Genomic DNA, 23,050 nt, shown 5'->3' with positions numbered 1-23,050 from the left:
GTGCTTGTGGAAGAAATCAACAAAATACAGAAGTTTCTCTGGTACATGGTGATAAGTGCTATGACACCACGGGGCTGACAGGTTGGTGTGTAAGCAAGGGCACTTCATGGAGACAGGGGGATGGATGCTGGGGGTGGCATGAGGGCAGTAGGGAGGGAAATTAGGAGGCCCTGGGCAGGAAGAGGAGTGGAGTGGCATCTTGAATACTGAGCAGCCGCCTGTGGGAGACAGGAGAGAGAAGGAAGGGGGAGGAGGGAGGAAGGAGGAGGGAGGAGGAAGGAGTGATGGGGGATTACTTGTTCCAGGCAGAGGACAGGAATGAGAAAATGCAGCGGCCTGAGACAGCAGGTTACATTCAAGGACCCAGAAGCGGGTAAGAGCCGTGTCACCCAAGTGTAAAGTGCAAAGGGGGGCAGTGGGCTTTGCAGTCACAAGGCCACAGAGCACATTGTTCATAGCCCAAGGTCAGGCTTCTATTATCCTTTACGGTGAGGTTATCATCCATTTGTCTCTCGTCACTGCTGGGGAGCCCATTAAGTACTTGCCACCGTACTTGGTGCCAACAGTTAATAGACTGTAGCCTCTCGTATTTCTTCACCTGGCACTGAAATTAGCTAAGCTTCTGCAGAATCTCAGGTATGTTTTTCCTCAGGTTGGGGGCAGGGACATTTAAAAAAGATACGTAATGCATGAAAATAGGGAGGAAATAGCTTTGGCAATTTGTTCCTTTATTCAGGTTCAAACTTTTCATAAAGGTAGAAAACAGTTTTAAGGATAAAAACTATCAGCATTTTGGGGCAGCTGGGTGGCTCAGTCGGTTAAGCGTCTGCCTTCGGCTCAGGCCCACCTCGATCCCTATATCCTCATCCATCCTGCTTCTCCCTCGCCTCCCCACTTGTGCTGTCTGTCTCACAAATAAATAAATAAGATCTTTCAAAAAAATTGTCATCATTTTATTGTGCTCTTTTAGTTTCCTGTGAGTCTGGGAAAACAGGGTCGATGTCTTCTTAATATTCAGCATGACGTCTGATGTATAGAAAGTGCCTGACCAATGTTTCTTGGGTAAGCATATTTATATTTGCTATTAGTAATAGTATCAACATTTTGCCTTATTCCCTCAAGGCTGCTGTAACAAAATAGCATGGACTGAGTGGCTTATAAAACAATAGAAATTAATTTTTCACAGTTCTGGAGACTGGCAAGTCCAAGATCAAGATGAGAGTTCACAGACAGCCTACTTTTCACTATGACTTCACATGGCACATGGGGCAAGGGATCTCAGGGGTCTCATTTATGAGGGTGCTCATCCCATTCATGAAGGCTCTGCCCTCATGACCGAAGCTCCTTCCAAAGGCCAACCTCCCAATACCATCACATTCAGGATTTGGTTTCAACATACGAATTCTGAAGGGAACATTTCCATAGAGTGCAATACATGATCAACTTCTCAAGGATGTGATCTCACTGGATGACTACAGCCACCCAGGGAGGTGGTAAGTAAGGAAATGTTTTTAACTCCATTACATGTTACATCTTGCCTTTGACCCAGTATTAGCCATGACATACTTTCTTATTTTTACAGTGAAAGAAAACTGTTAACAGATACATTTTCTATCTCATAAAAGTATGTATTCTTTTGGTAGATGGATGATGGAGACAGTGGGCAATATAAGTATGTATTTTCAACTCTTTAAAATTCCATAAAAGAATAGAGGGGGAGGAGCCTTGAAAGTCAAGCTTCTCCATTTCACAGATAAGGAAACTGAGGCCACGGAGCTATTTAATATAGGGCCAGGATTATAACCTCTGGACTGCTGGGCCTCTGGACTTCTATGTTTGGGTAGGGGCCTGGAATTTGCTCATTGGTGTGCATACCTGAAAATTCCATCTCATTCTAAATGGTAGACCTCACATATCCGCACAGCTAAAGTTGTTGGATTGTGGGGGCTTCTCTTGTCCAGCTCATCTTCCCTAAATAGTTATGTTCCAGGGGAAGGTGATCTTCAAGGTCAATAAAAAATAGCACATTCAAAAAAATATATATCTGCCTATTTTTTTCATACCATTATTGAACAATGCTATCCAGGTGTCCAAATATAATAACCTGTCCTTGTTTTATTTTTTCCCAGAAGAGGAAGCAGGGGCCCTGAGAGCTTAAATACTGCATGGGATTTTGTTAGCCAAGTCAACATCTGTTTGCTTCTTAACAATGAGTCACGTCTATTCCCTATAACTAGGGCAGGAGGGCAGCTGGAACTTCCCAGCCCACTCCTTGGTCACTGCTTCCTGTTTCTGCTGCTTTTATCCTCTATGGCACAGCTTCATTGGCAAAAAAGTGAAACAGATACAACTCCCAGGGTAGGTGCCCGTATGGAGTCCCATGTCTTAGGCTCATGTTACGGTAAATTTAGGGCAAGATGTATGTCTGTCTTTACCAACAGTGTGAATAATTGAATCTCTTCCCAAGTTTTATTGCTCAATATTCCACCCAGAAAGGAACAACCAAGCACACTCAGTCTATCAAAGTCCATTGGTGAGTGTCAGATGCAGAGCTTGTCCTGTGTGAAGAGGCTAAATGGATGGGTCATCACTGAAGGAAAGAAAAAAACACCTGAAAATGTGCCTGAAAAGCAAAGCAAAGCAAAGCAAAGCAAAACAAAAACAAAAACAAAAAAACAAAAAATCCCAAGCAAAAACAATCCTTAAAAGCAGAGACCAGATATGTGTTGAGACACAAAGTCTCGTTCGCTGATCTTGCTTGTTCCTGAAACTTGAAAGCACAGGGATCTCATTTAGGAGGGCTGTGTGAGTGTGTGGTGGCAACCCTGAGGATCCAAGGAAGGGGTCTCTTTGAAGACGCACTGACTTGCTCTAGCATGTCTGGGGCACTCCCTTTAGCCCTTAAAAGAACATACTCCCATACACAGCTGTCCCATTTGCATCCCATGTATACAACTTGAATTATCCAATGGCCTGGCTCACGCCCTATTGAGACTCACTGTCTAGGACAATGGGCAACACAGAACAAATAAATGTTCAGCAGATACTACTTTAACTGAATGAATTCCAAGTTTTCAGATGCCGCTGAATAGGAACGCTTGTTCTTCAAGGCTTCACCTGCCAAGGGAAAAAAAAAAATCAAGAGCTGGTTAAGTCACAGCAGGATTAAATTCTAGCATCCATTCATTTTCTAATTGGCATTTGGACTCAAAGGGCTTTCATTCCCTCTCAGTTTCTTGAAAACAAAGTAAAGCAAGACAAAACAAAAACAAAAAATAAACTAAACAAAACTCCTATGACTCCCAAAAAGAGCCAAAAATAATGAGTAAGTGTCTGGTCTAGGCCAGTAGATGTCCCTAATGTCTGGGGACACAGGGCTGAAGTGTGGATGGAGGGAAAGAAAGAGGGGGGGCCCCTTTTCCCCCACACCTGCTCTGGCCCCAGTGAGAGAGACTTGGAGGGCACAGGTGGTCAGCCCAGCAGGCAGGTCCAAGCCCCATGGCCCACCAAGCTCCTTGGCAAACACTTGCTTCTAGAGTTGTGTACACCACACAGGTTTAGCCACTACGGGAGAACAGATGGGGGGGCGGGGGGGAGAGGTCCATCAGGCCCTGGAATTGGTCCAGTGTTATTTGGGCATGGGATGTAGGGTCTTGGGTGCCAGGAGCACAGTCTGGGTGGGGTGGGAGGGGTGCTGTGTATGGGTGGGCACGGATGCTGCTAGGCAGGTTCCCTTGATCCCTAGGACACCTTGCCCTGTGAGGAGGCATGGCTGGAAAAAGTTTCCCTAAAAGTTACGGTCCGGGGCAGGAGTCCCAGTTGCTCAGATCAACAGGCAAGTCCTGTTCAAAGAGCACCCAAAGAATTTGTTTAAAATTCAGATTCCTCGACTCTCTTCTCAGATATTCTGGTGCAGCAGCTTTGTGGTGAGGCCCAGGAATCCTCTGTGCAATCAGAGGGGGATCGTCTGCTCCTTCCTGGCTTGGCTGCTCATCTAAGGGATGTTTACCACCAAAAGCGGGGCCTCTTTGGTGTGTCCTCCTCCCGCATTGGCCTCCTGCGGGCCCTGAGTGACTCACCCTCCTCCTGCCTTTGCTGGCCCCTTTCTGTGGTGGTCGCCAGTGCCCCCGCGGTGCTCCTGCAGACTCTGCCTGCTGCCCGACCCCACGACCACCGCTGCTCTTGCTGATCTGTCCCTCCCTTGGTGTGGGGGACCTTGTTGTCATTCCCGTGGGCACTGCTATCGGGCTGCCCTCCCTGTGCTGTTTCTGCTGCATAAAGGAGGGCCCTCTGAGCTCCAGGTTCCCTACTTTTCCTCTCTAAGCTTGGCACTAAGTGACGGTGGCACTGGGCGCCCCCAGATATGGCCTCGTGGTGCCCACCCCTCCGAATAGTTCTTGAACGTGTGCTCTGAGACCTGAGAAGGGCCCCTTGCTTTTCAAATTCCCTATTTATTAGGATGCATCTCCCCTCACCCCTCCTAGAATTTAGAGCAGTCCATTTAGCCTTCCAAAGTTTCTGAATCTCAGTGTCCAAGACTTGGCTCTAAGCCCTAAGGCCCTTCTCTCCACTCCCCCCCCCCTCCTTTTTTCAGGGAGTCCACATTACCTCCTACACTTCCTGGATTCCTGAAATAGGTAGGCCTGTAAACTGGGCTTCCAATGAACTCTGGCACTTTTACATGGTAGATTTCTCACAGGCTTACATAAATCATTGAGGAATCACTCCCTACTATTTTGGTGAACTTATAAAAGACCGTTGAGAAGTTTGAACACTGGACAAGGCCAAAAATTATAGAATTTGCACAGGTTTGGGGCACCTGGTGGCTCAGCGTTTGAGCATCTGCCTTCAGCTCAGGTTGTGATCCCAGGATCCTGGGATCAAGTCCCACATGGGGCTCCCTGCATGGAGCTTGCTTCTCCCTCTGCCTGTGTCTCTGCCTCTCTCTCTGTATCTCTCATGAATAAATAAATTAAATCCTGATAAAAAAAATTTGCACAGGTTTACCAGAGCAGTTTTAACATATTTTTGTCTGTGTATATCATCTATATTTATATCTATACCTACGTCTATATTTATCTATCTATCTATCTGCATTGATGAGACTGCTGGCTTCATATGTTATAGAATAATATTTGAGATATTTATTCAAGTTTGTTCCTGGGTTGATTTTCTTATTTCTTTGCCTTTATTCTGATCAATTGATTTATATATATATATATATTTTTTTTTTTTTCTATGCCTTTCATTATTTCTGGGGAAAAGTGAAGAACACTAGACAGAGAATCAAATGTTTGCCCTTTGAATGGCAAATCCACTAGTCTGGGCAAAAGAGAGAAAATTTAGAATAAACGTACCAGATTAAACCAGTTTTCCGCTTGGCAAGTAGAGAAGAATTTCCAGGAGAGAGGAGGGAAGTGGGAGAGCGTCAAGACTTGGAGCCTTTGATAAGGGGTCTGGCCAAGGTTCTGAGGGTAGGGAGACGAGAATCACTTCCCCATTTCTCCCCATCACAGGTTTTGGGGAAAGAAGGTCAGAGAGGTCAACAATATCGGTGTGGGGAGCCAGGCAGAAGTCAGAATTTCTACAGGATCCCCATGTAGTGGGGATAAAGAGTTTCTTCAAAGGCCAGAGAAGCATAAGAGCAGCGGAATATTTTATGTGGCCAAGCACTGCACAGTCATGGAAGAAATCTGCTGGGCTGAGTGATCCTGTAGTAGATGGTAAAGGGCACAGCAGGGACAGTTGGTCCTGCGCAGAGCAAGGATGCAACACCAGATGGGAATGAAGCTGTGTAAGTGGAGGCCGCCAGGATATGCGACTGACCACACCTGATGTGTCTTCCTTCATTTTTAAGAATCATCTTGCTGTAAGTATTTCAAGAGTACAGTGTGAGAAGTGCTGTATTTCATCTTCAAATTACGTCTCTGCTCTGTCATCTGTCCTTCTGAGATCCCAGTGAAATGCATGAGATCTTCTTGATGCATTCTCTATGCTTCTCACTTCCTCTTTTGTCTTTTTCATCCTTATATCTTTGTGTTTCATTCTGGATTAAATCACTAATTCTTTTTTCAGCTATGTCTAGTATCGCTTAAGTCTGTTGATTAACTTCCTTTTTTATTTTTTTATTTTTTTTAAAAGAGACAGAATGTGCAAGTGAGTGAAGTGAGTGCACAAGCCAGGGCGGGGCAAAGGGAGAGGGGGAGAAAGAATCTCTTCAGCAGTCTCCATGCCCAACCTGGAGCCTGTTGCAGGACTTGATCCATGACCCTGAGACCATCACCTGTGCCCAAGGGTCGGAAGCTTAATTGACTGAGCCACCCAGGCACTCCTGTTGATTGACTTCTTGATTCCAAGTATCAAAATTTTCATTTCTAAGATATTGAATTTGCCACTTGTTTCCTATTTTCTGCCAAAATTTTAAAGTTTGACTTTTATCTCATGAAACCTGGCAAACACAGTTCCTACCTGTATTTTAAAATCCCAATATCTGGATCCTCTGCAGCCTATTTTTGTTGCCTGTGGATTACATTCATGGCATCTAGTTTCCATAAGTGCCCAACCTTTCGTTGTGTGCAACACATAGTTTTTGGCAAATGTTTTTTCTTTTTTTTTTTTTAAAGATTTTATTTATTTATTCATGAGAGACACACAGAGAGAGGCAGAGACGTAGGCAGAGGAGCTCCCCACAAGGAGCCTGATGTGGGACTCAATCCCAGGAACCCAGGATCATGACCTGAGCCAAAGGCAGATGCTCAACTGCTGAGCCACCCAGGCATCCCAGCAAATATTTTTTCAAACACAAAGTGCACAAATAATTTGAAGCCCAGAATGATGTTTGGTCCACCAAAGATAATATTTAATTTCTTTAGCCAAGTGCTTGGGACATTAATACTTCAGAGCAAAATTTATCCAAGTTCCAGATTTGATATGTTCCAGGCCACTCAGTATATCTGTAGTTCCTAAAGGGAAGAGTTTATCTCTGGCTTATTCTAACTTCTAGGGTGCAGTTCTTGGAGCTACCAGTCCAAAGTGAGGGACAGTTTATGGAATTCCTATCTTGCAAGCAAGACACTGGACACTGATGATGTTTTTCCTCCCAGCTCTGTAAAGGCATCAAAAGTATGGCTCAGTTTCTTGGCCATCTTTTTTCCAACTGGCAAATAACTCCAATCCAAAAATGGCTATAGTACCAAGCTTATCTATCTGGATTCCCATCCCTTCTATATCTGGGACTGGTTAATCGTTGTTATCCTGTTGGTCCTGCGATGCTTTCAAGACTTTTTTGTCTCTGAAGATTTCATCCGGCTTTCCTAGTCATCATTTATGAGAGGATTGGTCTGCATTCCCTAGTCTTCCAACAGAAGCAGAAGTTTTTATTAAAAATGCCTTACCAGACTTAAAGCCGAGTCATCTTGAGGCTCTGGCCATGACTCTGTGGAAAAAAAAAAAAAAAAAAAAAGACGAGGTTGGATGAGACAGACTCTCAGGAGCCGTGGTGATCTGGGGCCATAGACTATGATGAGACTTTAAAAAGAGGACTGTACTGTATTTTAATATCCTTGGACAGATTCAAATGAATCTTCAGAAAGACAAAATGCAAATGTGGTCTTGTTAGAGCTTGCTGATGAGCCTGAGTTTTTTGAGAGTCTGAGGAATACCTAAGAAGGAAAAAGGAAAGCAAGCTATTTTTAATGACCTTATGACTTTGAATTTCTAATGGGAGTCAGCCTACCGGTCTGGGCTTGGGTTACTTGGCAGAGAGGACCCTGTTATTGTGACAAACTGGCTCATGCCTTAAACCTGCATTCACGTGGGAGTAGGGGTGAGGAGGGAGGGGTACACTATGCTCTGTAGGAGGAAGCCACATTCTATAGAAAGGCCTACTTTGTCCCTCACCTGGAGGGGGATGCTTGTGGGATAACTTCTAGTACCAGCCCAGTTGCCACCCCCCCTCTCCTTGCCTGTAGGAAGCTGAGCACCTCACCATGAAGTGCACCATGAAGAGAACCCTCACGGTTCATGATGTGTGACTTGAAATAGGCTTGAGACATCGAGGGACCCGAGAGAGCCTTCATTCTACAAGAACCTTTGGGCAGTTGCACCATTTACTTTGCTCCAGACAACCCTACTCCAGAGACTGGGAGGTAAACTCGAAGACGAAGAGGGGATGACCTGGCAGTCTGCTGGTGTGAGCTATTACTTCAAGCCAAGATGACTGCTTCCCTTATTTTTGTCCTGAACATGCTCTATCAGAGACGGTCTCTCAGTGACCACCAGAGCTGGGACTCCCTGCACTGAGGCTGGGGAGAGCCCGGCCAGGCAGCCTTGCACTGCTTGTTGTACAACAGCTTTTGCGCTGCAGAGGCGAACATGTGAGGTAGGTGATGCAGACCAGGAGCATTTATAACAAGGGTCCCGGACACTCGACAAATCTGAAATAGAAACCACTCAGTCTCAGGAACAAATTGGACTTGAGACTTGAACACCTCTGTTCCTCCATTTGTCTTATTTCAGGTTTCCCACCACCCCCCTCTCTGTGGACTAGCTTTTTCTATTTTTCTATGAACAAATGGAAAAATACAATTGCCGAGAATTACCAATGTTAGATTTCCACTCCAGCTACTAGAAAGACAAAGCTTTCTCTCTTTCTCTCTCTTCCAATTCCAAATTCTGGAGTCATTTGCCTTCCCCTGTCCCAATAGACCGTGGTCATGGGGCAGGGCCATGAAACAGAAGGATGACATCAGGGTCCATCCCTTTAATCATCTGGCTGGACAGCAGTTCACAGGAAAGGTGTGGGGATATGGAGGGTGGTGCCAAACGACATTATTAAAAGGGCTCCACCAAGGAAAGCTCTTTGATAGGATCCAAATTGTTATATTTATGAACATTCTGGAAAAACTCTCCATTCAATCAAGAACTGATAAGCAAGTCACTAATAGATTATAGCCACAAAATAATTATGATCGATTGGATAATAGCTAACGGATGTCGGTTATGGAATTTCTTAAATTTGTGTTTAATATCTGAGTCTGTATATTATTTTGGCGTATATAGAAAAAAATCCCAGATGTTTTAAAGAGCATCACCAGAAAAATATGCATGAAAATATTAACAGAATCATATTGATTTAGTTGCTGGGAGGATGTCCAGTCCAATTTCCTACTTTACTGATGAAGGAACCGAGAAGCCGAGTGACAGGATTGTAAAGATATATATTTTTTAAATTTTATTTATTTATTCATGAGAGACACAGACAGAGAGGGAGAGACACTGGCAGAGGAAGGAGCAGGCTCCCTGCAGTAAGCCCAGTAAGCCTGATGCAGGACTCGATCCCAGGACCCTGGGATCACGACCTGAGCCAAAGGCAGATGCTCAACCACTGAGCCACCCAGGTGTCCCTAGTAAAGATATTTTTAAAGCTACTTTTAGAGGAGGTCCCTGGGTGGCTCTGTCAGTTAATCATCTGATTCTTGATTTTAGGGTCATGGGTTCAAACCCCACATTGGACTCCATCAGATAAATAAACAAACAAACAAAGCTACTCTTAGATTTTCATCCTAAGTGCTTAAAAAATATCTTTGAAAATAGTGGTTAAGAAAAAAGACTAAGGACAAATAATGGAGCAGATAGCCTGTTACAAAGAATTGGGAGTATTAAACGATTTGATGAAAGAAGATTATTTAATTTTTTATATGTATATATACCAGAGTAGAAACGGTTTATTTTCAGCAACATTACTCTTGCTTCAGGTGTGTATCTATTATCTGTTAAGCTGATCCTCGCAAATTGTCCCAATTCTTAGACAAAGGCAATTGATTCATGGGTCTCTTAGAAAGAAAAACTAGTTGGGTGTGTTACAGCCACATGAATCATGTGGGATACTGCTTAAAGCTATATTTATCATGGATGAAAGAATGTTTTTAAGGGAAACTATGAGTCTACCTAAAATTACACGGTTCACCTCTATTCACAGGGACTCATTTTTTTCAGGATGTTGTTGAGTGTGCTGCAAAAATACTTTCTAAACTGTTAGCACTGCAGTAAGAAGCTCTGCAAGGGTTGCTAGAAGTCACCCTTAGAAGCCGGGATTTCTCCTGGAAGCTCACATTTCTTGTCTTTGTTTTAACTTAACTGCCTTCTCGAATCCTCTTGCTACCTGGTTACATGTCTTCGGCTGCATTTAAACTTTTCCACTTGTCACCTTTCTTTTTTTCCTCTAATCCAAACTATAAACCACAGTCACGTGAGGATCCTTCTATGCCACTTGTGTCCTCTTCCTGCCTCAAGAAGCTTCGGTGGCTCCCTCTGACCTCCAAGATTAAATTCCAGACCCTCATCCTGAATTTCAGCATCCTAGCATATGACATATGTCGTTGGCCATGCTTCTTTATACTTTTAAAACAATTTCTTTACCTCGGGAAGGAGAAAAGAAGATGAGGTTCAGAGTGTGCATGAAGCATTTCAGGCTCGATCTCCACGATAAAGTTTTATCGCATTTATCTTCTATTCAGAGGCTGCCATGATTCTTCTTAAGAGGCAAGGACAAAAGCAGCTGGCCAGTAGCGAAGGCATGGACAGCCAGACCAGCTTTCTGCCAGGAATTTACCTCTAGGGAGGCTGATCATTGGCTGGGCTCACCCTGTAACTTTTGTTTTCTTTTAATCCCACTCCCTCTCCAAGCCAGGAGCTAGTTCTTTCCAGAGCCTGTTCTCAATGGTCATCCCCTTGCCGACTGTGTGGAGGCTGGCCCTTGGAGCCCTTTTCTGTCCTTGCGATCTGACGCTGTCTCTGCTGTGACTCGTGGCTACTCATTTATTCTTATGCTTGCTCACTATTTCCAGGCTTCATCTTGGTCGTTTTGGTGCCCCTCCTCCCTTTGAGTGCTCCAAACCACCAGCACGCACGTGAGAAGCCACATGCTGCAGTGGTTAAGAGCACAGGCTCTCTTAACCCAACCATCTGGGTTTGCAACCCAGCACTCTGCTGCACTGGTTGTGTGGCTGAGGCAGGTCACATACCCACTCTGGGCCTCCATTTCTTAATCTGTAAAATGGAGCTAGGATACCACCTCCTCATGGGCTTGTGGTGGGGCTTACTTGAATCACTATGAGTATAGTGATCAGTTAATCTCAGCTGAGCTGTTCTACCTCCAGGAAGTCCAGTCTCTAATACCACAGTTCTTCATGGAAACTTCTGACTCTTTTTGGGGCGTGGCCAGGCCCTGAGCTGGATTGGTTTCTCTCAGTTAAAATTTGCATCTGCCTTCCTTTACTTCTTCTTCTTTTCCTTTTTCTTTTCTTTTTTTAAGATTTATTTATTTATTTGAGAGAGAGAGAGAGAGCAAGGGAAGGGGCAGAGGGAGAGAGAATCTCAAGCAGACTTCATACTGAATGGGGAGCCCACTGCAGGGCTCCATCTCATGACCCTGAGATCATGACTTGAGCTGAAACCAAGAGTTGGATGGTTGCTCAGCTGACTGCACCATCCAGGCACCTCCTTCCTTTTCTTCCCTTAAAACAAATCTCTTCTTTGATTTCTATGGATTATGATGGCCCCATAATCTTTCATGTGTCTCAACCACTTGAATGGCTTTTTCTGAAATATCATGGCCTTTCCTGTATTAGCTACCTATTTTGATGCTGAATCTTGTACTGACCAGTATTGTTCCTTGACCAATTCTTACCTCTCTATTTATTCTTTCCAACCACATTGAAACGATGGAAGGACCAATAATCATCACTTTGAATCATTCATAGTCTTCAGAACAGTAGACATTGAATCAGTATTTATTTGTCTGAATGAATTGTTTGAATAATGACACTCTTCTTAAAGAGCCTAGGAGCCTTTCAGAATGGTTTTGGAGGTATTGACTTGAGAAGAGGAGATCTGATGGGTGAAAATGTCTTGATTGCTGGCATTCCTTGTGCTTCTCTGGATCATGCTCTGGCTAGCCTGAAAGATCTGAAGGCAGGAAGAACCATCACTGTCCACTGGGGAAGTGGCATCACACTGCCCTTAGGAAGAAGTGAGTTCACAAGCTCTGTCAGCAGACGTGACCTAATAACTGAATGAGAGTATAAAGAAAAAAGGATTATGAAAAAAAAAGCCCCCAAACAAAAAACTGGTTGAAGTATTTGGAGTATGAGAGCCAAGGAATCTGACCTGAAGATGACTTTACAGGCTCTGACTCAGTGAGCGAGTTGTCTTTCCCCTTCCAGCCTCAGCCTGCTACCATGTAAAATGAAAGTATGGGCTGGATCTTGTCTTCATTTTCTCTATGACAATAAATATATATGTGTGGGCATATAGTTTTTAATAGATCTTAATGATGGTATCACTTTGTATTTTATTTTTTATTATTTTTTAAATATCCTATTTATATATTTGAGAGAGAGACAGAGAGATAGCAAAAGACAACAGGGGTTGGGAGGACAGGGAGAAGTAGACTCTCCTGCCAAGCAGAGAGCCCAATGTGGGGCTCGATCCCAGGACCTTGGGATCATGAACCAAACTGAAGGTAGTTGCATAAATGATTGAGCTACCCAGGTAACCCTGTATTTTATTTTTACTGATACTTGTTCTTGCAACGTTGCTTTTGAACCCCAAGACAAAGAATATCCTCACTAAACCAGTGTCCCCTTATCTCCCCAGTGAGACCACCATACACTCATTGTTTAAGCCAGAAATCTGGGAGTTCCTGATTCTTTCTCCAACTCACTCTTCTCATCCTCTTGGTGAGCAAATCCTATCAGTTCTGCCCCAAATATAGATCCCCAACTTATCTGCCAAATCTCAGGCCTATCTATTCTTCCCATGTCATCTCTTTTACTTTCATCTTAATGCAAGCCACAGCAACTTTTCATTTAGATTTCTCAAGTAACCTTTCACTCTGCTCTCCTTCAATCTATTTTTAGCACGGCAGCCAGAGTTATCTTGGAAAACCATAAATTTGATCATACCTCTTTTCTGCTTAAGAAACTTCAGTATTTTCCTTTTGTGCTTACAATAAAATTTAAATTCATCGCAGTAGCCTGCAGGGTGATAGCATCTGGCCTCTGCTTGCTTCTCTAAGCACAGTCCAGGACACTCTATTTTACACACTTCCTTTGGCTACATTTTCCTCTTTTGAATTTCTGAAACAATCCTTGTTATTTCATAATTCACGGTCTTTGCCCTTGCTGTTCGTTTTTTGTAGAATGTCTTGGTCTTGACTTTTGAAAGCTGAGCTCTTCCTCATTGATCAAAATTCGTACTTTGGGATTACATCAATGTGTATTTTTTTAAAAGGAAAAAAAAAAAACCTTACACCTATATATTTGTCTGTCACAATAATGTGTAATAATATCACACAGTTTCTGTTTTCAAAACTTAATCTGGCAAATTTGTCAATGACTTCATTAAAATTGATCTTTCAATATTCAGATCTAATAGAATTAAATAAAAATCTTACCACACAGTAATATTCAGATATTATAAAATCGGCCATATCATTGCTTTTTGGAAATAGATTCTAGTGGCTTTCAAATTCTCATTTTTTCTTCACTCAAAAAAAAATACACTGCACTAAAGTATCTTCACTAGAAAATTTATCATAAATTTGTTGTCATTGGGTAGAAACTTCTAAAGATCTCGGCTGCAAAAGGCCAGACAAAATCATGAAATGGTAGCAAACATGGGCAATATTTGATACATTGCTTTAGACCAAGTGTCCAATTCTTGGTAAAAGTGATTGCGGCATTCAAACATTGTCCTTTTGATTTTGCTGTTGCTGCTGGTCTTTTTCAAAATTTGATTTTTTTTCCATGTAAATGCCCATTTTCTTATATTCATTGTCATATAAATATCAGTCATCTTTACATTTTGTGTAGGCTGATATTCAAGGAAAAAATTTAAATGCCTGGAGTTTCACACACATTGTTCAAAGCCACTTCTGTCTCTTTGCAAATCTATTTGTCTGATTAACCTCATCGAAAGCTCACTCCAGAAAAAAAGCTAATTCAGAAAAGAAAAATAGCCTCAGCTGAAAGCAAAATCTTGACTGATCTTCTTGTGTCCACATTTTCTTTTGGATCTTAGAGTACTTCAAAGGTTGGGATTAACTTTTTAAAATTTGCCTTTCCTCTGTGTACAGCTTCAAATGAACACTCCACTGTGTCCAGAAAAGCCTTTTCACTCTTATACTGACACTGTGCTGCATTTCCCATCAATGAATCTTTTCAAAATGATGAAAAGAAGGAATACATTTTTTTTTTTCTTTCCCCAAAATATCACACATGAAGAAAACTTCCAAAATAGCCAACTCTTCAAAGGTTTGGGAGGATGATTTGCACAAGGTACAGACAAGGATTTGGATTAACTTCTTTGATTTTTTAGCCAAACACCGCAGAGGGAGATAGCTGTCATTACAGCATTTCTATGTCCTTGACCACGATAGAGGTTTATGTCCAGTCCTTCCCCACGCAGTTGCGTTGTGACTTTCATGTGAGTTTAGCAGCAGTTATCCCAGAAATGGGAAAGAAACTCAAGAACCAGTCTTTTCTCTCCAATTTGCCATCCTCAATATGGACGTAAGTGAGCACTTCGCATTTGATCACCGTGTGACACATGGCGTAGAGTGAATGGTATCAAAAGGAACCAAAGGTTAAGATCCCTGAATAGAGACCAAAGTTAACTCAGATTATTCCACATCTCCTTGAACCTCAGGTAGAAACAGATACAGGTCACTGAGAGTTCTCAATCAATTCAGGTTAGTATAACTGGATACTATAGACCGGGTGGTTTAAGCAATAAACCTTAATTCCCACAGTCTGGAGGCTGGGAAATCCAAGATCAGGGTGCGGGCAGACCTGATATCTGGGGAGAGCACACTTGATACTTTGTACATGGTCATCTTCTTGTGGTAGCTTCACATGGTAGAGAGTAGACAGTGCAGGGCAGGTCATCTCTCGTGTCTTTCCTCAGTAAGACAGGAAGCCCATTGTGAGGGACCCACCCTCAAGCAACACCACAAGAGACACCAAGAGACACCACATTGGGGATGAAGGGATCAACTGACTTTGGGGGGACACAGACATTCAGATCATAGTACTGAGTCCGTGTACATTAGGGGCTGATTGTATAGTGGTTCTTCAAATTAACTTCCATGTTGAAAACAGTGTGTTGTTAAAGGGTAGGTAATAAAAATGTGCTGATTTACATTTTACATGTATATTATCAAAACTCAACAGTAACTGTAGCAACTGTTTAGAACTTAGATCAAGAAAATTTTTTTTTCTGGGAAAAGTAATTTATTACTGACATTGTTTAGACTTGTCAGCGTATGATGATGACAAAAAGCAGGCTAATTTTAGCCAGTTTTATTACTACTCCTAAAGTTTCTAAATACTAAAAACTAAATGCTAAAAACTCTGTTTCCCAGCTGTGGGTCCACACACGCCCCTAAGAGCAATCTTCCCTGGTTTGACTATGCATGCCCCCTGCATTTCATCTTCAGCTCCAAATTCTCTTTATCTCCTGGAGAGCATTTGTAACACTTTGCAATTATATATTAATTTGTTTGTTTATGTAAGGTGTGTGTCTCTTCCACTAGATTGTAGTTCATATTCCCTGTGAGGGAAGAAACTATATCTCTTCTGTTCACCTTTATATTTAGGTTCTTCCATAGTGCCTGGCAGATAGTGGGCTGGCAATAATATTTGTGGAATCGATGAATGAAGGGAGATTTCACAGTGGTTCATAAAGAGCAAAAGATCCCCAGAGGCTAGTGTTTCAAAGAAGTAACATTATTTACAAATACCTCCTTTGGGTTCTGTTACTCCTCAGAAGTATATTGAGAGTTCTGTTGTACACTCATATGATCCCATCAAAAGTGATCATCAGAAAGCATATTTCATTAAAGAATTTAATTGTGCTGCCTCCTCTTTAGTAAGTTCAGACATGTTCCATTTTAAATGAAGGCAGAGTATTAACTTGAATTCCACCAGGGAATGCAGGGCAGTTAGCCCCCCCCCCCCCCCCCTATATCCAGACACAGAGATGAAGCAAGATCTTTTGTAATTTGGGGATTTGAAATGAAAGCAGTTCCAGTTTTAGGAAGTGGATGGAGAGAGTGAAAAAAAAAATGGGAGGGCATGGTATCAGAATAATGGCCTCCCTAAAATATCCACTTACGAATCCCTGGAAACCATGAATATGTTGAGTGGCAAAAGGAACTTTGTAGATGGGACTAGATTAAGGATTTTGAGATGAGATACAGAGATTACCCTGGAATATCTGGGATCCTGATAGAGGAAAGAGGGAGACAGGGAAGTCAGAGAAGGAGAAGTGATACAGAGGTCACGGGGCACCAGGGTGGCTCAGTTGGTTGAGTGTCTGCCTTTGGCTTGGGTCATGATCCCGGAGTCCTGGGATCAACCCTGCATTGGGCTCCCTGCTCGGCAGGGAGTCTGCTTCTTCCTCTCCCTCTGCACCCCCACCCAGCCTGTGCTCTCTCTCGCTATTTCTCTCTCAAATAAATAAATAAAATCTTAAAAGAAAAACAAAACAAAACAAAAAAACAAAAGCAAAACAAAACAGAGGTCAGAGTCAAATTTAAAGACTCAGAGAGGCTCAAAGATGCTACATTGCTTCTGGATTGATATAGAGGAAGGGGCCATGAGCTAAAGAATGCAGTAAGTGATCTCTAAAAATTGGAGGCTACAGAAGAAATGCAGTCCTGTTGACAATTTATTTTAGCCCAGTGAGATTGACTTCCGACTTGTGACTTCTAGAACTGTAAGATAACATATTTGTGTTAAATCAAGCCATTTAATTGGTAGTAGTTTGCTACAATAATAGTACAACGGGTCCTGGAGCCAATCTGCTCAAGTTCTCTTGTGGGTGCTGAGTGCCTTAAGATGTGGCTGTTATCTGCAACAAAAGAGCTGAAGAGGGGATGAGGGGAAATACTTTGAGCTTGGGCCTGGTAAGGGCACAGTGATGGTTACACTAAATCCCTTAATGTTGGTGAAACCAACCAATAACCAGCTATGTTGCTTGTACCAAGGTATAACAACCAGATTCTAGCATATTGTGATTATTTCTGTTCTGACATATATAGTTGTTCTCTGTATCATATTAGAAAAAGATTCGTGTCAGCAAAACTCAATTCTTTACTTTTTATATGTGATGAAGATTCATTTTAAAATTTAAGTATTAAGGGGGTGCCTGGGTGGCCCAGTCAGTTAAGCGACTGCTTTTAGCTCAGGTTCTGGGATGGAGCTCCCCATGGGTTCCCGGTTCAGCCAGGAGCCTGCCACTCCCTGTCCCTCTGCCTGCCACTCCTCCTTCTCTCTTGCTCTGTGAAGTAAATAAATAAAATCTTTTTTAAAAAATTAAAAACTTAAGTATTAAATATATATACATATACACATAATTCTTAGCATTGCATAGAATGTGTTTTTTAGGATTCAATTCTTCATGTTTTAAAATAGAAGTATAGTGTTCCAAGATATAAAGCATATTCACATATTAGTTGCCATGCTATTGTTTTTTTGTTTTGTTTGGCTATTTTGACTACCCCAGGATGAAGAAAACTGAATGTAGAGTTAAACATTTCATGTAACATCGACTATTACAAAAGAAAACCATTTATTTATGAAATAGCCCAGCTATGGATTCTCTAGTCTTCTCTATTGCTAGATTTTAGAAGGGCAAAAAAAAAAAAAAAAAGGAAAAGAAAAAGAAAAAGACAAGAAAAGGAATAAAATGAAGCATGAAATAGAAGAGAAAGTAGAATTTACACCACGATAGTGTGCTCATATTTTATCAGAGCCTGCCCATCCTTTCGCTGATACATTTTCCCCCCAGCTTGACATTTTAAAGGCTTATTTTAAATTTATCTCTTCTGTATTAACAGGTGAGAAGTAGCTGATTCAACATATAGCAACTACTCTGGTTACTTTCATCTAGATTTTCTCTTACAGGGTAATTGGGTTTCTGCGGCCCTAGACACATAATGATTGGAAATCATGGTAGCAATTCTATATGGAGCCATCTCAATTTATCCTTCCTCTGTGTGTGTGTGTGTTGAAGTACTGGTCTATTCCTACAGCTATCTAGAAACGAATTCCATTTTGGAGTTAACTGAATTTAACTTCTACAAATGGAAGTGCTTTAAAAATTTTTATTTGCAACTGCTCTGCATTCTCAAAAAGGGTAGGAAATAACCTAACTTGATAGTTTTTCATGATCCACAGCACACACACTCTTGACTTTTAATTCCTTAAAGTCTTGGTATTTTATAAACACTAGTTCCTATTCTTTCTTTCTTTCTTTCTTTCTTTCTTTCTTTCTTTCTTTCTTTCTTTCTTTCTTTCTTCTCTTTCTTCTTTCTTTCTTCCTTCTTTCTTCTTCTTTCTTTCTTTCTTTCTTTCTTTCTTTCTTCTTTCTTTCTCTTTTCTTTTTCTTTTTCTTTTTTCTTGTCTTTTTTTTTTTTTCCGTGCAAGGAAGTGACTGGTTTCATTGTACCGGGTGTTGTCTTTTATTTCTCGGCTATGCTCCCTTACTGCTCATTCAATTGCTGAATAATTAAAAGCAGCTCTTTCCAGCCAAAAATACTTTTCAAGTTAACATATTTTTTTCCTTAAATTTTTGTCCCCCACTACTTACTTCTGCATCCAGTGTTGTTCCAGCTTGCTGAGCATTCCAGAGAGCGTTTCAGGTTAGCCAAGGGTTGGAAATATTGACCATGCTGACCTGAATTCTTTCCAGATGCATACTTGCATACCTTTAACTAGAGTGGTTATTTCTCACTAAAAGACCAAAACCTGGAAATAGTAGGACAAAATTATGTGCTTCTTCTTGGTGAGATATCAATGTTAGCATTTTACTTCCCCTTCCTGGTTTGCAGCCTGACCTTTGGAAGTGAAAGGACAATAATAAAATAATGACACATGAGAAGCAATGGGTTCTATCCCAGAACTATCTCTGGAGTGAAAGGAGGGGAAGATGGCATTAGGCTGGCATTGACTACTTAAAAGACTGAAGGAATCTGGTACATAATATTATGGGTTTTGCTTTCTCATCTATAAAATAAAGAGGTTAGGGCACCTACGTGGCTCAGTCTGTAAAGTGTCTGCCTTAGGCTCAGGTGTTGATCCCAGGGTCTTGGGATGGAGTCCCACATCATCAGGCTCCCTGCTCAGCCCAGAGCCTGCTTTTCCCTCTTCCTCTGCCTGCTGCTCCCCCGACTCTTGTGCTCTCTCTCTCTTTGTCAAATATATAAATAAAATCTAAAAAAAGTAAATAAATTAAGTCAAGAGGTTAGATCAGGTGATTTATAAGAGGCTTCCTTACTCTTGGATATTCTATGGTCTATGACAACGGTTGGAGTCTACAGAGTAGAAGATGCAGAAATGCCTGAAATTTGCTTCTTATTCCTAAACATTCTTGAATTCTAAATTGGAATGTCTTGGGTAAATGCCTTAAGCAGCTAGATTTCCCTTGACTTATGAGGAATGCACAAAAGTTGACCTTTTTAAATACAATTATTAGTAAAAGGCATATAAATGACACATTGGAAAGTCAGAAAATCAATAGCTTCCTTTTCATGTGTACAAATCTTTCTTATTAAGATGAAAATGCTCCACAGATAACATCTTATTTGTTTGTACAACATCCGGAGGCGGGAAATGGTAGCAGTAATCCCAAGTGAATAAGGGAAGTTTGCTAAGTAACTCTGTTTTCCTGGGTTCTTTTGGCTTTGGGCCTAACTGCTAGATGATGTTATTCAGGTAAATGAATGCATGACTAAGGTTAAAAAAAAAAAAAAAAAGGCAAGACTCTTGGTGACATCTCGTATCATTGGGAAATTTTATGAAGTCTAAGTGACTAACTTCGAGTCAGATAGGTCATGGGTTATTAAATTGAAGTCACCAAGTGAGCACTTTAGGGCTTTGGCTATGACTGCTGTATTATGTAGCACAAGGAAAATGGGGCAGGAAGTGAAGGATGAATTTGAATGGAAGGGTAATGGTTATTAGAAAAGGATACCAAGGATCTCCAATTCTATTTGCATAAGTAAGTGTGCTATAGGTTTATCACTCATTCATTTATTCAAAAATATTTATTGAGCACCTAGCTACTCTCTGTTGGGTCTTGGGAATAAGGATCCAGTAGTGAAGAAGACTGACACATTGTGGTGGGGAATAGGGAAAAGAGAGGTAGTAATAAATAGGATTATTCAAATTAAGATATAACAATAAATTCCAGGAAGGCCACGAAACTAGATAATATGGCCCAGAGTGACCACGGTACAAGCAGGGGTGAGGATATTAATTAGGTGGAAACCTCTCTGAAGAATTGACTTTTGGAGATGAAGCATGAATGATAAGGAGGCAGTCACAGGAGCATGGGCGAGGAGCATTCCAGGCAGAGGAAAGGGCAAGCACAGAGCCCCCGAGGTGGGCAGCGTTTGGAATGTCTGAGAACAACCACAAGGCCAGTGTAGTTAGAGCAGAGGGGGTGGGGAGCTGGCAAGACATGAGGCCTTGTGGGCCAGGGCATGGAATTTGTGTTCTAAATGTAAGAGAAAGCCATGGGAGGATTTTAAGCAGAGCAGTGACATAGTCTGATTTACATAAAAAAAAAAAAAAAAAAAGATCTGTGAAGAATGGATTATGGATTGTAGCAGAACAAGAGTAGAAGCAAGGAGACTTTTCCCTTAGTCCAGATGGGAGATGATGGGGGTTTGAATTTGAATGGAAGCAGGGGCTTTCCAGGAGAGAAATTTAGGGCTCATATTTAGATTAATGGGCCAGAACAAAGGGAAGAATATGTACCCTAAATCACTGGATTATTGCCCTAGGAAGATAGAAAACTAACAAGGAACAGAAAAAAAAGGGAGGGGGGGATACCAAGTTTTGAAACACAAGAACATTTGGGCATTTCTTGCATGTTCTTTAGCAGAAGGACACAAAGTTAAGAAAGCTAGGTTTCCTAAGTAGAACAGAATCTGTCATCACCCATGCAGCCTGTCATTGTCTGCCGGGGACAAGTATGAAGAGCCATGAAGAATCAAGCCTCATGCTGGGAATGATCCCTGGGTGGGAATTCGAGAGCCACAAAGCCAGTGTTGACTGTGTACCATACTCAAGGAAGAATACAAAAGTCACACAAACAGAAGAGTAGAAAAATAAGTAGATCAGAAGCTAAGGGGATCTGACCCACTAACCCATCCGATGAGGTGACTTTGCACAAGTCACTTCTCTGAGCCTTCCTCCTAGTGAAATGAAAAGCATGGACTGAGTTCTCTGTAAGGAATTTCCTAAAGTGTTTCCCTGTATAAATCTCAAATCGACTTCTTGCTTTGCAAAAATATGCCATCTGAAACAGTTGTTTTTAATGGGGGCAATTTTGACCCCCCCACCTCCAATAACACTTGATAGTGTCTGGAGGTGGGAGTGGAATGCTACTGGCACCTAGCACGAGAGGCCAGCGGTGCTGCTGAATATCCTACAATGCTCTGGGTGGCCCCTGCAAACACACGACAGTGAGTGAAACCACCCAAAATGTCAATAGTACCGAGGATGAGAAACCTTGGTGTGAGAAATGACAGAGGTGCTAACAGGTTGCAATAACACGATCACGGGTGAAGACTTTCCAGCTGCTGTAAAAAAAAAAAATCTTCAGTTCCTTCCAAAAGTTTGAGATGGAGCCCCTATTATATAACCATTAAGCAAACAAACAGAAAAACAAACAAAAGTGCAAAAATAATTTTGAGAACCCAAAAGCAAAGGATCCCACCACCAAGCAAGTGTCTCCCCAGAGCTGGGGGGTGAGTCTCCTGAGGCAGACAGCAGGGGCAACAGGCCTTCAGCCCTCTCCTGTGTGAGTCAGGCCCGGCAGCGGAAGGAGGGCCCAGGCTCTTTGATCTGGGAATGCAGCAGAAGACCTTACTTAGCAAACATTCAAGATTTCCAGTGAGTCATTTGCCGGTGGCTTTGCTCTGCTGGCTCAGGTCCTCCTGTGTTTTGGTTCGAGAGAGGCTGAAGAGGCAAAACAAGCTGCTTTGTTTCTCTTTAATTTGCACTGACGTTGAGCAATACCTAGCACTTGGGCTCGTGCCTCTGCCTCTGTGAGGGCCTCCACAGCTGGGCCCCCGTGGAGCATGTCAGAACCCCGAAGGGTCCCTGGGAGCAATGATTTTAATATGGCGTGGAATAGTAGACGTTAGTATTAAATTATTTAAAATACAAACATTAAATAACATTTCCGGTTATATTCAGAGAGAGGACAGATGTTCCCCAGCATGCCCTAGAGGCAGCCAAGAGTAAAATAAAGATGGTTGTACTGTGAGGGGAAGTGTCCTAACTGAAGACACAGGAAACATTTCTGACTCACCTGTTTGTGTAGTCAGTGCCTCCCTCTCGGCACCATCCCCATCCCTCTTGTGACTTATCTCAGCCCAATCGAATTCGAGAGAAACTTCTTCCTTGCCTTGCCGAGCACTTGTGTCTTGGTGGTCCAACCTCAGGAAAGCTAACTGTAAAGTCCTGAGCTGGAGCGATCATTCAGGTTACATTTTTTTTTTTTTTTTTTTTTTGAGATTCCAGGGTCACGGGGAGATTCTGACCTAAATCATCTGGATGAGCTATCACATTGTGTGCTGCTTTGTCTGTTGAGATTTGGCAACCGCCCAGCCACACTCATCCAACGGGTCGTCCTGGGCACTGGCTCACACTGCAAAATAGAATTTCAGGCTCAGTGATTTCTAATCTGCTACCACACGCCATTTTCTCTTGGAAGAGGGCAGATTGCTTCACCGATCTCTGTTTCATATTTTGAAAAAATTGAGATGATAATGGTTATCTGGCTTACATGCTTGTCAAGAGGAGTTATTTTAAAGCACTTTGCAAATATAAAAATGTTCCACAAAATTGCAGAGTCATCCAAATGCTTCACCACCTGTCTCCTTTGGGGAATCCATCCAAATCCACACCCTCCCGAGATGACTTTTATCTTCTGTTCTCACTTTTGTTGAAACATATTTAGATCTCATTTTATT

General features: G+C 42.1%; 1 long non-coding RNA gene across 1 annotated transcript; it reads right to left on the bottom strand.

Annotated features, from left to right (window-relative positions):
• Positions 1-846: 846 nt before the first annotated feature.
• Positions 847-22,770, bottom strand: LOC118352393 (uncharacterized). The gene is made up of 3 exons (XR_004809436.2): positions 22,387-22,770; positions 7,395-7,435; positions 847-3,117 (listed from the first exon to the last, which is right to left on the bottom strand). It is a non-coding gene; the product is annotated as an uncharacterized LOC118352393 (long non-coding RNA).
• Positions 22,771-23,050: the final 280 nt, after the last annotated feature.

The sequence above is a fragment of the Canis lupus genome, chromosome 1, assembly GCF_003254725.2.
Source record: "Canis lupus dingo isolate Sandy chromosome 1, ASM325472v2, whole genome shotgun sequence".
NCBI classification, from domain to species: domain Eukaryota; kingdom Metazoa; phylum Chordata; class Mammalia; order Carnivora; family Canidae; genus Canis; species Canis lupus.
The sequence above is the reverse complement of the archived record's forward strand: the minus strand, read 5'-3'. Positions and strand labels throughout refer to the sequence as shown.